Raw genomic sequence first — 13,097 nt, 5'->3', positions numbered from 1 at the left:
AGTTGAACCCTTTAGTGCAAGAATCAGTATGGTGACCATATTCATCACACTTTTTACACTGCACTTTTCCTTTGAAACTTTCATGAGAATCCCCTTTCTTGAATCTCTCACTTGGTTTAGGTGGTTTAATCCCAAGTGTTTTCTGAGTTTTCAATCCATTAAAATCAATTGAGAAAGGAACAAACTCTTCAATCTTGATATCTTGTCTTTCAGTCTTGCTCTTCACAAAAACAATTTTCTTCATATTAGAGGCTCTTCTTCTAAGTTTCCTTTGTGTCTTGACTACCTCTTCTCATACTCTTCCATGACTAGAGAATACTAGGTAAACTGGAATGAAGTTATCACCAACAACTATTTTAGTGACCTTTTTTCTTGTTGTTGTCACTTATCCTTTTTAAAACAGCCTTGCTAGGTGGTCTTACTACATTTTAGCTTACCTTTGACCTCTCACATATGTCAAAAGACACATGTTCTCTTTTCATTCTTTCATTTTGTTTCTTAATTTTTGGTGTCATAGGTGGCAACAAAGGAAGTTTGTTAATTGAGTCTGGTTTCGTCTAATTTCTTTTTCTCTCTGCAACTTGACTCTCTTCATCTGTGATCTGATCACTTAAGTCACTTAAGTCATACACATTCAGATCATCATCATCAAAGTCATCCTCAGGGACTTGCACACCAATTGGCTTATCATCTATTACTTCCTCTTTTACTACAAACTCTCCATCCTTACTCCAACCATCTTGTAAAGATCAATGAACTATTCTTTGTCATTAAAAACATCTCTGAATTGTTGAAGATATCCATCTCTCTTTTCTTTGTCAACCTTGGATAGATAATTGTTATTGAATGGTGGTGAAACAGATTTTTATTTATCTTTCTCTTTTACTTGGTTCAAGATACCACAGATGTTTCCTGTAGATACCAAGTTCTTTAAAAATTCATTTTCAACTTGTAACTTGGTATTCTTCACATTTTCTTAAACAATCATTTTCTTCAAACCATCAATCTCAGTCACATATCTTGACTGAGTTCTATAACTGCTCACACAATCATCTTCAAGGCTTCTTATCTTTTCTTTATTGATTATATCACTTGCTTGATACCCATTTATTATGATTTGATTTCTAAAGCATTCACTCTCCAACTTCCCTACCTTCACATTCAATGCATCAATTGTTTCAAGTAAATCCGTTGTAGAGATTGAAGGTACATGTAAAGAAGAAGATTCAGCCTCATTTTCAATCTTTGCCATCAACGCAACATTTCCTTTGAGATGTCATCAGCATGATCACTCCAATCAAAATTCCCTTCTTGTTGTGCAGCAAGTGCTACATTCCCTTGGTTTCTGGGTTGATTTTGATTGTTTCTTTTGGAGTTATTTGGAGCAGTTTGAGGGTGTTGGTTTCTTTGGTAGTTTTGGTTCTGAGGTACAACTTGTTGATTATTCATTGGCCTAGTCACTGCGACCCCCTTTGTGAGGAGGCACCCCTTCTCCCGAAGTTATGGGGCTATTTTGCCGAGTTCCTTAGAGAGAGTTGTCTCGCGCCCCTAGGTATTCTCTACCTTTGTGGCTGTTGGTATTTGTTGAAATTTGGATTGTTGTTGTAATTATTGTTTCTTGGCTGGTTCTGCTGATATTGCAACTGATTTCTTGGCTGTTGGTTCTGGTACTGATTCATTTGGAAGTTTCTAGGTTGGTTGCATTCTCTAGCAAAGTTTCCTGGTTGTTGGCAATTGTAATAGATTGCCTTGGACTTATCAAATCCAATCCTTTCATTTGGACCAGACACTAGAGATCTTCCAGTCCCGTTAAACAGCCTCTTGCTTCTGAGTGCAAGCATTGCAGCCTGCCACTTCAAGTCCATGTCTTCAAGATCATTAGCATCAATCTATTTTAAATCATCTTTAATGACACTTGTGTGGATCATGTTTTTGGCTACAAAAGCATTGTAAGACTCTGTAAACATAGAGAACAATGCTTGAGTTTCATTTCCTTGACCATTGTTTCCACCAGAGTAAGGCAAATGTCCACTTTCCATGGAAGCAGAATCATTGTCATCTATGAGTTGGACATTAAACCTTGACTGGTTTCCTTGGTGACTTGAACTACCACCAACAAATGCTTTAGGTGTATCAACACCATGTTCAGTAGGTTCTTCTATGATAGGAATCTGTTGTTGGTTTTTGGTGGATAAGTTTCCCATAGGTCCAATAAGAGCATTGGACACCTGGAAACATGGTTTCTCTTCTTTTATCATTTCTTTCTCAATCATCTCTATCTCAGCAGCTTGTAGAAAGCAAATTACATCATCCACCTTAAGTTGTTCAAAATTTGGCTTTCTAAAGGATGAATTTGCTAGCTGTATACCATTCCTTTGGCATTCAGGTCAACAACTTGGTGTTCAAATCAAAGTTTGTCCTTACACAATCAGTGGTTCTCAGGTCATTCACAATGGCTAGGAACCTATCAAGAATTGATTTCAATCTTTCTCCATCCTTGTACTTGAATCTCTCAAGTTGTTGCTTGAGTCTTTGTTTCTTGATATTTTTCAACTCAGTGTTCCCTTCAAACATCTCAAGTATTGCATCATATATAGCTTTGGCTGTTGTATGATGTGCAACCTTGGGCAAAATTTCTCAAGACAGACCCAACTTGATCATAGCTAGATCCCTGTCATTCACCATCCTCATTCTATCACGCACAGCACGGTTAGGATTTGCACCATCAACTACATGTGGACCATTCTTGATTGAGTTCCACATATCAACATCATTATAGAACACAGCAGCCTCGAACAATACCTTCCATTTGGTGAAGTTTTGCTGTTCGTACAACCTAGGAATTTTGTTATTGGAAACTTCTTGCTCTTCAAAGCCATACATATTTTTGGTATTTTTGTAAAATGACTTTAAACAGAAACAGAGAAATACTAAAAACATATTTAAAAATAAAGTTTCAAAAACAATCAGATCTGAAAATCAAATATTCAGATCTGATGTATATGGTTCAATTGGAGCAAGATTTTATAATAAAAATACAAACTTTAACTAAGATAAGATAAAGAAGACACCGGATATTTGCAGATCTGGAAGAATGAAGGAAAACAGAGTTGTTGACGTCAGAAATCAATGGAACAGTACTCAGCTCACGTCATTCTTCATCTTCAATCAATCAACAATAAGCAAAAACCAAGCTATGATACCACTTATCGGTCCCGAATATCGATCGCTCAAACTCACAATAAATGTCACAACCCACACGGAAAACCGTGTCGACAGTAAGATTGGTGACTGTGCTATTTAGGGTAAATACAAATGTTTGTTAACGGCGGAATCAGAAACAAACAGAAGTGTTGCTTAAAGACTAATAAATGTAACAAACACAAACAATAACTCAAAAGATTTCCATTTATAGAAATATTTCATACAAATGTAAATCGATTAGGGTTTCTTGTAAGGAATGTTTATCCGTACTAATCTTAGGACAGCTGTCACACACAATCAAGAATATTCGATTAGGTATGGAAAGTTTAAAGCGGCAAATCCGTGGTAGGCGTGCCCTAAATTATTCTATTTATAGGTCTGCCACCACCTGACAGCTGTCATTCCTTCTAGAAACCCTAATGATTGGTACATAATCATATTACATATTCAAAAACATTCTAAGTGTAAAAACAGGTCTTCGGGCACACTTCGTGCCATTTGTCTTCTACGAGCAGACCTGGTAACCTTGAAGTGTGCTGGTGATCAGTTCTCCGGGTAGACTTTAGTTAGAGTATTTTCCAAGAAAATACTCACCTAGCAGACATCAATCTTCTTGACCATAGCATACTTTGCTCGATATGGTCCTACGAGCAAACTGTTATTCATGAATCTCTTCAACTCTTTGTTAATAAATAACTTATTAAGCAAACTAAAGTGTGCTGGTAACACTGTTTGAACTGTTCTGGTAGCACTGTAGCTTGCTCGGAGTTGAACCTTGCTGGAGAAAGTACTTAGGATATTTCTTGATCACTTTCAACAAGCATGCTCGGACTACTGTTTATTAATCAAACATTGCTAGATCTTCCAAATACTTGGCTTCAAAAGCTTGGTTTAGTCAAGGGTTTGCTAGTAATCAAACAGTGATCGACTTGAAGAACACCTTTGCTAGACAAAGTGAACCATGCTCGGATCATCACTTGAGAAGACTTCAAGAAGATAACCTTGCCCTATAGGCAAAATACCTTGCTAGGACAAGTAAAACCCTGCTCGGATGTCCAAGTGTGCTCGGTTTCCATACTTAGCCGATTCAAAGGAATGTTGAGAAGATTCCAATATCTCTTAATATTCCTTAAGTCATTTTATGTCAAATTCTTGACTTAAAACGAAATTCGCTAAAGTAGGGGAGACGGTAACAACTTGGGTTTTCCAAATCTAAACTACCCGACCCGTTTTCATTTTCGGAAAATTTTAATTAATCAACGTCACCTTTATCGAGTTAGTATTATTTTATTCTTATTATTTATTATATATATATATATATATATATTTAATTTAACGATAATAACTTTCAAGTATATATAAAAATGACCCTAAACAATAATTTTAACCCTATATGTTTCCAACTTCATACAACAAGGACTAAACTGCAAATATTTCTATAACCCTTTTCACCAAACGGATATCCACGATGCAAACCCGAATCCACATTCGTTTTCTTGTACCGGAATTCAATATTTGACTTCTTGGACCTCAATTTTCGTTGTGTATATGGAAATTTGATCATAATCACGTTGTACCTACCAATTTCGGACTAACTAACAATATAATTTAGTTAATAGGATCGAGAAGGATTCGTTTTTTTGATTTACACATGCCAACCTTAAAACAATTTCGTTATACATACAAACGATCATAATAAAGCAATTAAACCTCCATACACCTTCTTCTAACCCTAGCCGTCATAACCCACTCACTTAATTGGATTATCATCAGCGTTGCTTGTCCGTTCATCACCTTATACGGCCGGCTACTGTTTGTGTCAATTGTTCATCGTATAATCATCATTTGAGGTAATTGATTACATGTACTTGCTCGTCGTAATCTGCCTTCTAAAAACCCTAAACATATTTAATCAACATCTTAACAGATTAAACGACTGGATTTTCTAGGGTTTCTTTATGTTTCTGGTTAGCATATTTGCATTTAACTGATATTTGAATCGTGTTATAATCAAACTAATACCCTAGCCAAGGTGGCTAGGGTGGTTTCCGTTAATATGTGAACCGCTGGGGGGGGCGCAGGTTCGACCCCCCCGCCACTATTTTTTTTAATTAATTTTCATATAGTTCATTCATTATCTCTAATCATTGAATTATGTTTTGACATAATAATTAATCAGTTTTGTTTTATAAAAACCGACACATAAACTAGTTGTATTCCGAACTTTGTTAAAAACCATATATTTAGATGCATATATGTATATGAATATATATAATAAGTATTAATTTGATAAAGGTCTTTATAATAATGATTTTAAAAATCATTATTTTCTGAACGCATACGGCAATGGAGACTTGATCCCCATAAACTTGGTTGCAAAAAATTATCTTTTTGGTGGTTAATTCGTGTTGCACGCCAGGTGTTCAACGAAATTACGACTTACGTTCGGATAAGTTAAAGGTTGTTTACTTGCATTTGGGTGCTTAAGGGGGTATTTTGAGTTGGAGTTCTACACAATTTGCTTTATTTGGAGTTATACCTTCCTCCTCTTATGCCTTAGCGGTTGTTGTGGGGTGCTAGATGGGGGGTGAGCAACCCGTGGTTGCTCCCCTCCTTCGAGTGTGAGGGGTTTGGTCTTTGATTCTTGCTCTAACTCATCTCGAGTCGGGGTCTTTAGGGGTCCGTTGTCTTTTGTGATTTGTTTGTTTTCTGTTCTCGTGTGTACATGGCTACCATAAAAAGAATTCGGAACGTAAATAAAGGAGGGCTTGGCCCTAGCTCCACTAACGGTTTAAGGCCATGCCCCTTTAAGCATTTCCACGAGTGTAAGGATGGCAAACCTGGGTCCTCGGGGTTTTTCCGCCTACTTGAGCACATGCAAAGTACCCATTTCAAAACAGATACTCGGAAGAACCTTTTAAAAGATGCTATCTCCAAGGATTTGGACCTTTTTATAGATGTTGGGGAAGCCCTTCAGGCGGGGGATAAATGGTTATGTGGGAGGTGCATGACGTTGCATGCCCTTAGCAGGGGGTGCAAGCATGTTGATGGTGTCTATTCTTTTTCGGTGGATTCTGGAGATGCTGGAGAATTCATCGTTGGGATCCAGAAACCTAATCGTGTGTCTGTGGATAGGGACCCAGTTCCATCTGTAGGAGTGGTTGGGGATGTATCCCTTTTGGAACGGGTTTTCTCCCTTCCCATTCAAACGGTTAAGAGCATCCCCCCAAGTTTTCGTTTGGCGTTTGCTCAGACTTTGGCATGCGCTTTACGCAAGGTAGTGGATTCACCAGGCTCGATTGAAAATTGGGTCAAATTACTATTGTTTCCGTGTTGTACTTTTAGGGTGGTGAAACCTTCCACTAGGCAAGAACGCAGGTCAGGGAATCGAAAGTCTTTGCAATGTAGTAGCATTCAGCAAGCACTTGCGGTGTGGAAAGATGGATCTGGTTTAGCTGACTTGGTTCTTTCTCTCTTTGATAACGTGGGGGGAAGCACTTTTTCTAAAAGAGAGGTGGGAGGGGAGGAGGGTTCTGAAAACAGCCTCAATATTAAACAATGTCTCAGGAAAGTCAGGGATGGTCATTTCACAGCTGCAGTCAAGGTATTATGCTCAAGTTGGGTTGCCCTTCTAGGAGATTCAACCATGAAAGCCCTCATTGATAAACACCCAGTGGTACTGCCTCCGTCCTTGCCTTCTAGCTCTGTCGCCCTGCCTACTCTCTCTGTGGATGGGGACTGTGTGCTTAGATGTATCCGATCATTTCCTAAAGGGACCTCATGCGGGAGAGACGGGATGCGGGCGCAACACTTGTTGGACGCTCTTAGTGGTGAGGGATCAGTGACTTCCATGGGTCTGCTCTCAGTCATCATTGAAGTCGTCAACTTATGGCTAGGGGGTCTGTGCCCCAAGGTGTTCACTGAGTTTATTGCTTCGGCCCCCCTTACCCCTTTATTAAAGCCGGATAATGGAATTCGGCCCATTGCTGTGGGGGCTATCTGGCGTAGGTTGGTTTCTAAAGTGGCTATGAAGATGGTTGGCAAGGAAATGACTTAGTATTTAGGGGACTTCCAGTTTGTGGTAGGGACCCCTAATGGGGCAGAGGCGGTGCTTCACAGCGCGAACCGGTTTCTTAACTCCTTTCACACGGACGGTTCTTTAGCTATGCTTACCGTTGACTTCTCCAACGCCTTCAATATGGTCGACCGCACAGCCCTTCTCCGGGAGGTTCATCATCATTGCCCGTCTATCTATCTATGGGTCCAGTTCCTTTATGCCCAGCCGGCTAGGTTGTACGTTGGTGATGACTGTATAGGGGCTACTACTGGGGTTCAGCAGGGTGACGCCCTTGGGCCCCTCCTCTTTGCCTTAGCATTACACCGTCATGTTCTCCGGGTACAAAATGACTGTAACCTCCCATTTCATGCTTGGTACTTGGATGATGGGACTATTATTGGTGGTGCCAACGAAGTAGCTAAAGCCCTAGACATTATCAGCTCGGAAGGGCCATCATTGGGGCTTCAACTTAATATTAAGAAAACCGAGGTTTTTTGGCCAGCGTGTAATGGAGTGAAAGTTAAAGATGGGCTTTTCCCTAGTGGGATTGGTAGACCAGAGAGAGGGGTAAAGATCCTTGGAGGGGCTGTTAGTCGAGATCCCTACTTTATTAAGGAGTTGGCGAGGCGGAGAGCAGCTCGTGCGGTTGATCTTATGAAACTCTTACCTTGCCTTAGGGATCCCCAGATCAAACTCCTCCTACTTAGGTCTTGCATGGGGTTGCTAAGTTGCTTTTTAGGTTACGAACATGCCACCCCCATATGATGGATGATGCGGTATCCTGTTTTGGTAAGGGGCTTCAAGAAGCCATCGAAGACATAGTTGTATGTGGAGGCTCGTTCTTTGGTGATCTTCAGTGGCGACTTGCATCTTTACCGATGCGCTTGGGGGGTTTAGGCCTTCTTTCGGCTCATGATGTTGGGTTTACGCTTTTGTAGCATCGAGGGCTCAGTCTTGGAAGCTGCAGAATCACATCTTAAGGAATAGCGGAGTTGTCGACCTGGACTCAGACTATGTGTAGGCCCTGGAACGCCTAAATGGCGCTCTCCCAGACTTTGACATTGGCGGTTTTTCTAATAAGGACACCGCCCCACCAAAGCCTCAAAAAACTTTGGCGAATGCCCTTTTTAGCAAAATCGCTCAGAGCCTGGGAGAAGTTTTTGGATTGTCCCCCCGACAGAAGGCGGTTATAGAATGCTTACAAGGTCCTCATGCCCAAGATTTTCTGACCGTTATCCCGATTGATGGCTTGGGCCAAAGCATGTCTGCGATCAAGTATAGGGCCATTCTTAAGTACCATTTGATGGTCCCAATGTACCCAGAAGAAGAAACATGTCCGATCTGCCGTATGGCTTGCCTGGATAAATTCGGAGAGCATGCGGTTCATTGCAAGGAGATGCCTGGGTTCAAATACCGACATGATTGGTTGCGGGACGTTCTTTGGGACATCTTAAGGCGATCTGGGATATCAGTTAAAAAGGAAGCCCCCGTAAACTTCCTTACAGACCCCACGGAAGGGAGATCCACTCTACGACCGGCAGATTTGCTCGTCTTTGGTTGGACCGGGGGAAAACACGCTTGTGTTGACCTCACAGGGGTATCTCCTTTAGCTGGTTTGAGGGATAATGGGTTTGTAGCTGGGCAAGCAATGAAAAGGGCTAAAACGAAGAAGGTGGAGAAACATGCTAAAGCATGCGAAGAGAACCAACATGTTTTTGTCCCTCTGGCTTTTGATACCTTTGGCTCCTTGGCACCGGAAGCTATCCGTTTCTTAACCAGGGTCCAACGGGTTGTGCATAGCAATGTGTCGACTCCAAAGGGGCAGGGGTATGTCTTTAGCAGGTTAGGGTTTGCAATTCAGAAAGGGGTAGCGGCGCAGCTTGTTTCCCGCCTACCTGCTATGTTGATGTAATATCTATGTTTCTTATTAAATATATAATATAAATTTTATTTTGTTTTAAAAAAAAGAAATTTAAAAAGGTTTTGTTTATTTTAAATCCATATTGAAATTATATAATATACCATATATTTTACATAATTATTTGGCTAAGTATTTTATAAACCAAATATATTTTTTTATATAAATATTTATATATACTATTTATTATAACCTTAACTAAAAATAAAACTTATAAATAAAAGACTTTTATAAATGATTCTATTTTATATAAATTATTATTTGCAATATTAATTGATAGGTAATTATTATTTATAAACTTTAAATAATAACTATTTCATGAACACCCGTTCAATCTTGAATCTCTTTATACAATTTATCGATATTTATTTACTTAAGTATTTCATAAATATAAGTTTAGATTATTAAAAATATACTTAAACTTGATAAATTAAAGTACTAAATAACTTTCGCAAGAACTCGTTCGATCATCAAATCCCGACTCTCTATCTATTTTTAGATACGTCGTTGAATTCCTATTTATTTCCTCAACTATTGTTACTTAGAATTTTCCGTTGGACAATCTCGAAAGAAGTGACGTTTCGTATATTTGTTTATATCGTTTGCTTTCTCGACCAGGTGAGTAACACATTCCCCTCTTTTTACTCGTTTTCCACGTTTTGGGGACATATGCGTAAATGTATTTCTCGTATATACTTATACTCAGAAATGCAACTATTGTCTTATGTTTTAACAACTTATACCTTACTTATTTATGTGCTTATTGCTTTATATGCTACCGCATTCAGAGAGGTCCAACATAATCTCAGTCTAGTATGATCATACGCCAGTCGTTATAGCCTTTGTGCTTCTCGACATCTCAGTTATACTTGCTCATTTGGTTGATTTGTTATTCTCATATGACTTGTTGCAATTACTTATTTTTATATATACTATATGTACATCTAAACTGGTGTATTGCTCACTCAACCTTGTGTTGACAAAACTACTTTATTTTCAACGTGTATGCAGGTATTCGTGTGATGTGAAGTAATTAGAAGATCACTTAAAGATGTATGCTATATTAACGAGACAATATTATTTATGATTGTTTGATACATTATTGTTTTGTTTGAATATTTTATGGATTTTGTTTTATATGTAATTTAATTAATAGATATTGTAACTTTTAATAATGCAAGATAGTAACCTTTAGAGCTGTGACAATCAGCTCACGCCCCGGCATTTCCGCCATAGGTTGGGGTGTGACATATGTAAGTATGTGAATGTATTATATGTTACATGTATTAACTAGAACTCATTAAGCGTAGCTGACTTCTAGAATGCACACAGATGAATAGATTGAAACAGTTGGCTTGAGAGAAGGACACATGACAGGATTGAAGGGACTGGCATTCAAAGAAGTTTTGTCATAATGATCCAAATAAACTATTTACGTTTTGTTTTAAGACAAGTATCGAATAATTGTAATGAATGTTTGAAGTTTTATTTATTCCGCGAAAGTTTTAATTCACTCTGATATTTACAGCTATGTTTATAAGTAAATCCAACGTCAAAGTAGGGCACCGGGATCGAGGCCTTACACATTTATTTTCAAAAAACTTACAACTTTATTGCTTATGTGGTTAGCATTTTGGATGCGTATGCCATGGAGTTTAATATAATTATGATCACATTTGATTTTTTGTGGTTTGCATAAACATAACAGTCAGTTTACAAATAGTTTGACAAATTTTAGGCTTATTTGAGGACTGCTAGATTTTTCGTTCCTTTTAATCAACAACATTTTACAATGTGATGTTGATCGTTTGTTTAATTTATCAATACCATAAACGCGCGACAATAGTATTACTGAAGATTCCAAACAGTTTGTGGCTAAACGGTCTTGCCTTAGCTAACTGTGGTAAGTCTTGGACTTGGTATATTTTGTTTTCTTTAATTTGCGTTTATATGTAAGTAGTCAATTTATTTTTTCAAAAAAATGTTAAACCATAGTCCACGAAACAGAGACAGCCTCCGTCAGCCTATTAGATAACATGATCACAACTTGCTACACACAATGCACTTGCATGGTAATTCAACAAGAATATGACGACTCAAATACTATTCCAGAACCACTCAGTGATATCAAAGATTGCACCAAAATCTTCAAATTACTGTTCAAAGGTCAGCCACAGCAAGCACATTTCAATTCGTAGTAAACCATCTCTACTCCAAAAGTCAACTTGGCATCCCAAGGTAATCAAGATAAATTATCTTCGTATGATTTATTTGTCTTAATATTGATGTGTCATGTTTAGTTAATAGACCTTTTCTATTTAGCCGTATGATATAGTTATATGTCTACTTGGATTTTTATTTTGGCTTACAAAAATATTTTATTTCTATCACTTAACAGATGCGGGCAAACAACTAGCATTAACTCCAAACAAACTGTGAGACGGTGCGGATTTCGGCAAATACTAGAATGGTGGTTTTCACTTTCAAAGAGTTGTTTGCACTATAAATTTGATTGTTCACTTGGGTATGAAATTTGGTTGGATAGTTTTTTTCTTTTTCTTTTTGTTTACTGTAAAGCATAATATGTAACATAGCAGATACTGGAACTCTTTCTAATGTGATTTCATGATGAGCGATCATAGTTTTTAAAGATTCTCATATATATGAGAAATATTTTACGGCAGTGATTAAAATGATCAACAGATCTTGATAATATCATATTGGAATTAATCTGAAGAACATTGATTATGATGAGCCCGACTTCATATGAACAACGGCCTTAATATTAACGAACCTGTACTGTCTTCAAAATTTATGCTACCCTCAACTGTATTATAAACACAAACCCGCGGGTTATTAAACCTAGTTTGACTTTTAAAAGTCAAAATTGCAAGTTTTGGTGACAGATTTGAAATGAACTTGTCCCTAATCTGAACAAATCTTCAAATCCATTTCTAATCTTAAGCCCACGCCAGTTTCCATGGAGGAACGGATGATGGTGGGTCGTAGGTTGGTCAGGGGTTTGAGAGGGAACATGTAAAAGGGGCTGAGGAAGGAGCGTTGGAGGGTGGTGTTGGTTGGTTTGTGGCGGCGGAGATGGCAGATGGTGGCGGTGGTAGCGGACGAAGGGTGTTGAAATTGGGGAGTGACGAAGAAATCTGGCCGGCAACGACGAACATGGTTTAAGGTGGAAGTGATCGGAGAAGTTCAAGAATTTATTATTATTATTATTATTATCATATTAGGTTTATGTGTGAAAAGACCGATTTACCCTTCAGTTTAACAGAGATTTAACCAAAAAAAATTTCAAAAAAAGACCATCACAGAGAGCTTATCTACGAAAATGCCACCACGGGTTGAAAACTATGTTTTGAGTTTCACCATAGTAACCGTATTTGCAATTAAGTCCATATAAAAAAATAAACTAAATCTTGTTTACAATTGCAATTATTAATGTAATTTTATATTTATAACATAGTATAGTTAAAATAATACTTATCTATTTCAAACGTTCGTCCTACGATCTATGAAACTGTCACAATTCGACATAATAAACATAATCCAAGAACAAAATATTTAGTTTGATAAATTAAATAATAAACAGGGTAAAAGCTACCTACTTTCATGTCATACTCGATCTTATTCCCTTCTATATGTATTGCAATTAGAGCATTTTGTGGACACCAAAGGTCAATCAGTCCATGGTAATTCATGATTTTTTAAATGGGAGATTGTGGGTCGAATAAATTTTCACATTTATAGATTTTCTCTTCTCTTCTCTGGGTGGACCAAATCATCACGTTTTATTCTTTGAATGAAACGGTGGTTTTTAAGGTACTCATGATTGTCGGAGCCTTTTTTGTTAAAATATATAAAAATAATAAAAAAATCAGCATCTTTCTTTTCATTTAACATCTT

General features: G+C 37.9%; 1 pseudogene; it reads left to right on the top strand.

The window, feature by feature from the left end:
- Window positions 1-6,079: 6,079 nt before the first annotated feature.
- Window positions 6,080-13,097, top strand: part of LOC143572278 (uncharacterized) — a 75,308-nt pseudogene continuing 68,290 nt past the window's right edge.

This window comes from Bidens hawaiensis, unplaced genomic scaffold, assembly GCF_021521415.1.
Source record: "Bidens hawaiensis isolate Kalapana, Puna unplaced genomic scaffold, B.hawaiensis_p1.1 tig00025788_1, whole genome shotgun sequence".
NCBI classification, from domain to species: domain Eukaryota; kingdom Viridiplantae; phylum Streptophyta; class Magnoliopsida; order Asterales; family Asteraceae; genus Bidens; species Bidens hawaiensis.
Note: the sequence above shows the minus strand (reverse complement) of the source record. Positions and strands in the feature narration are given on the sequence as shown.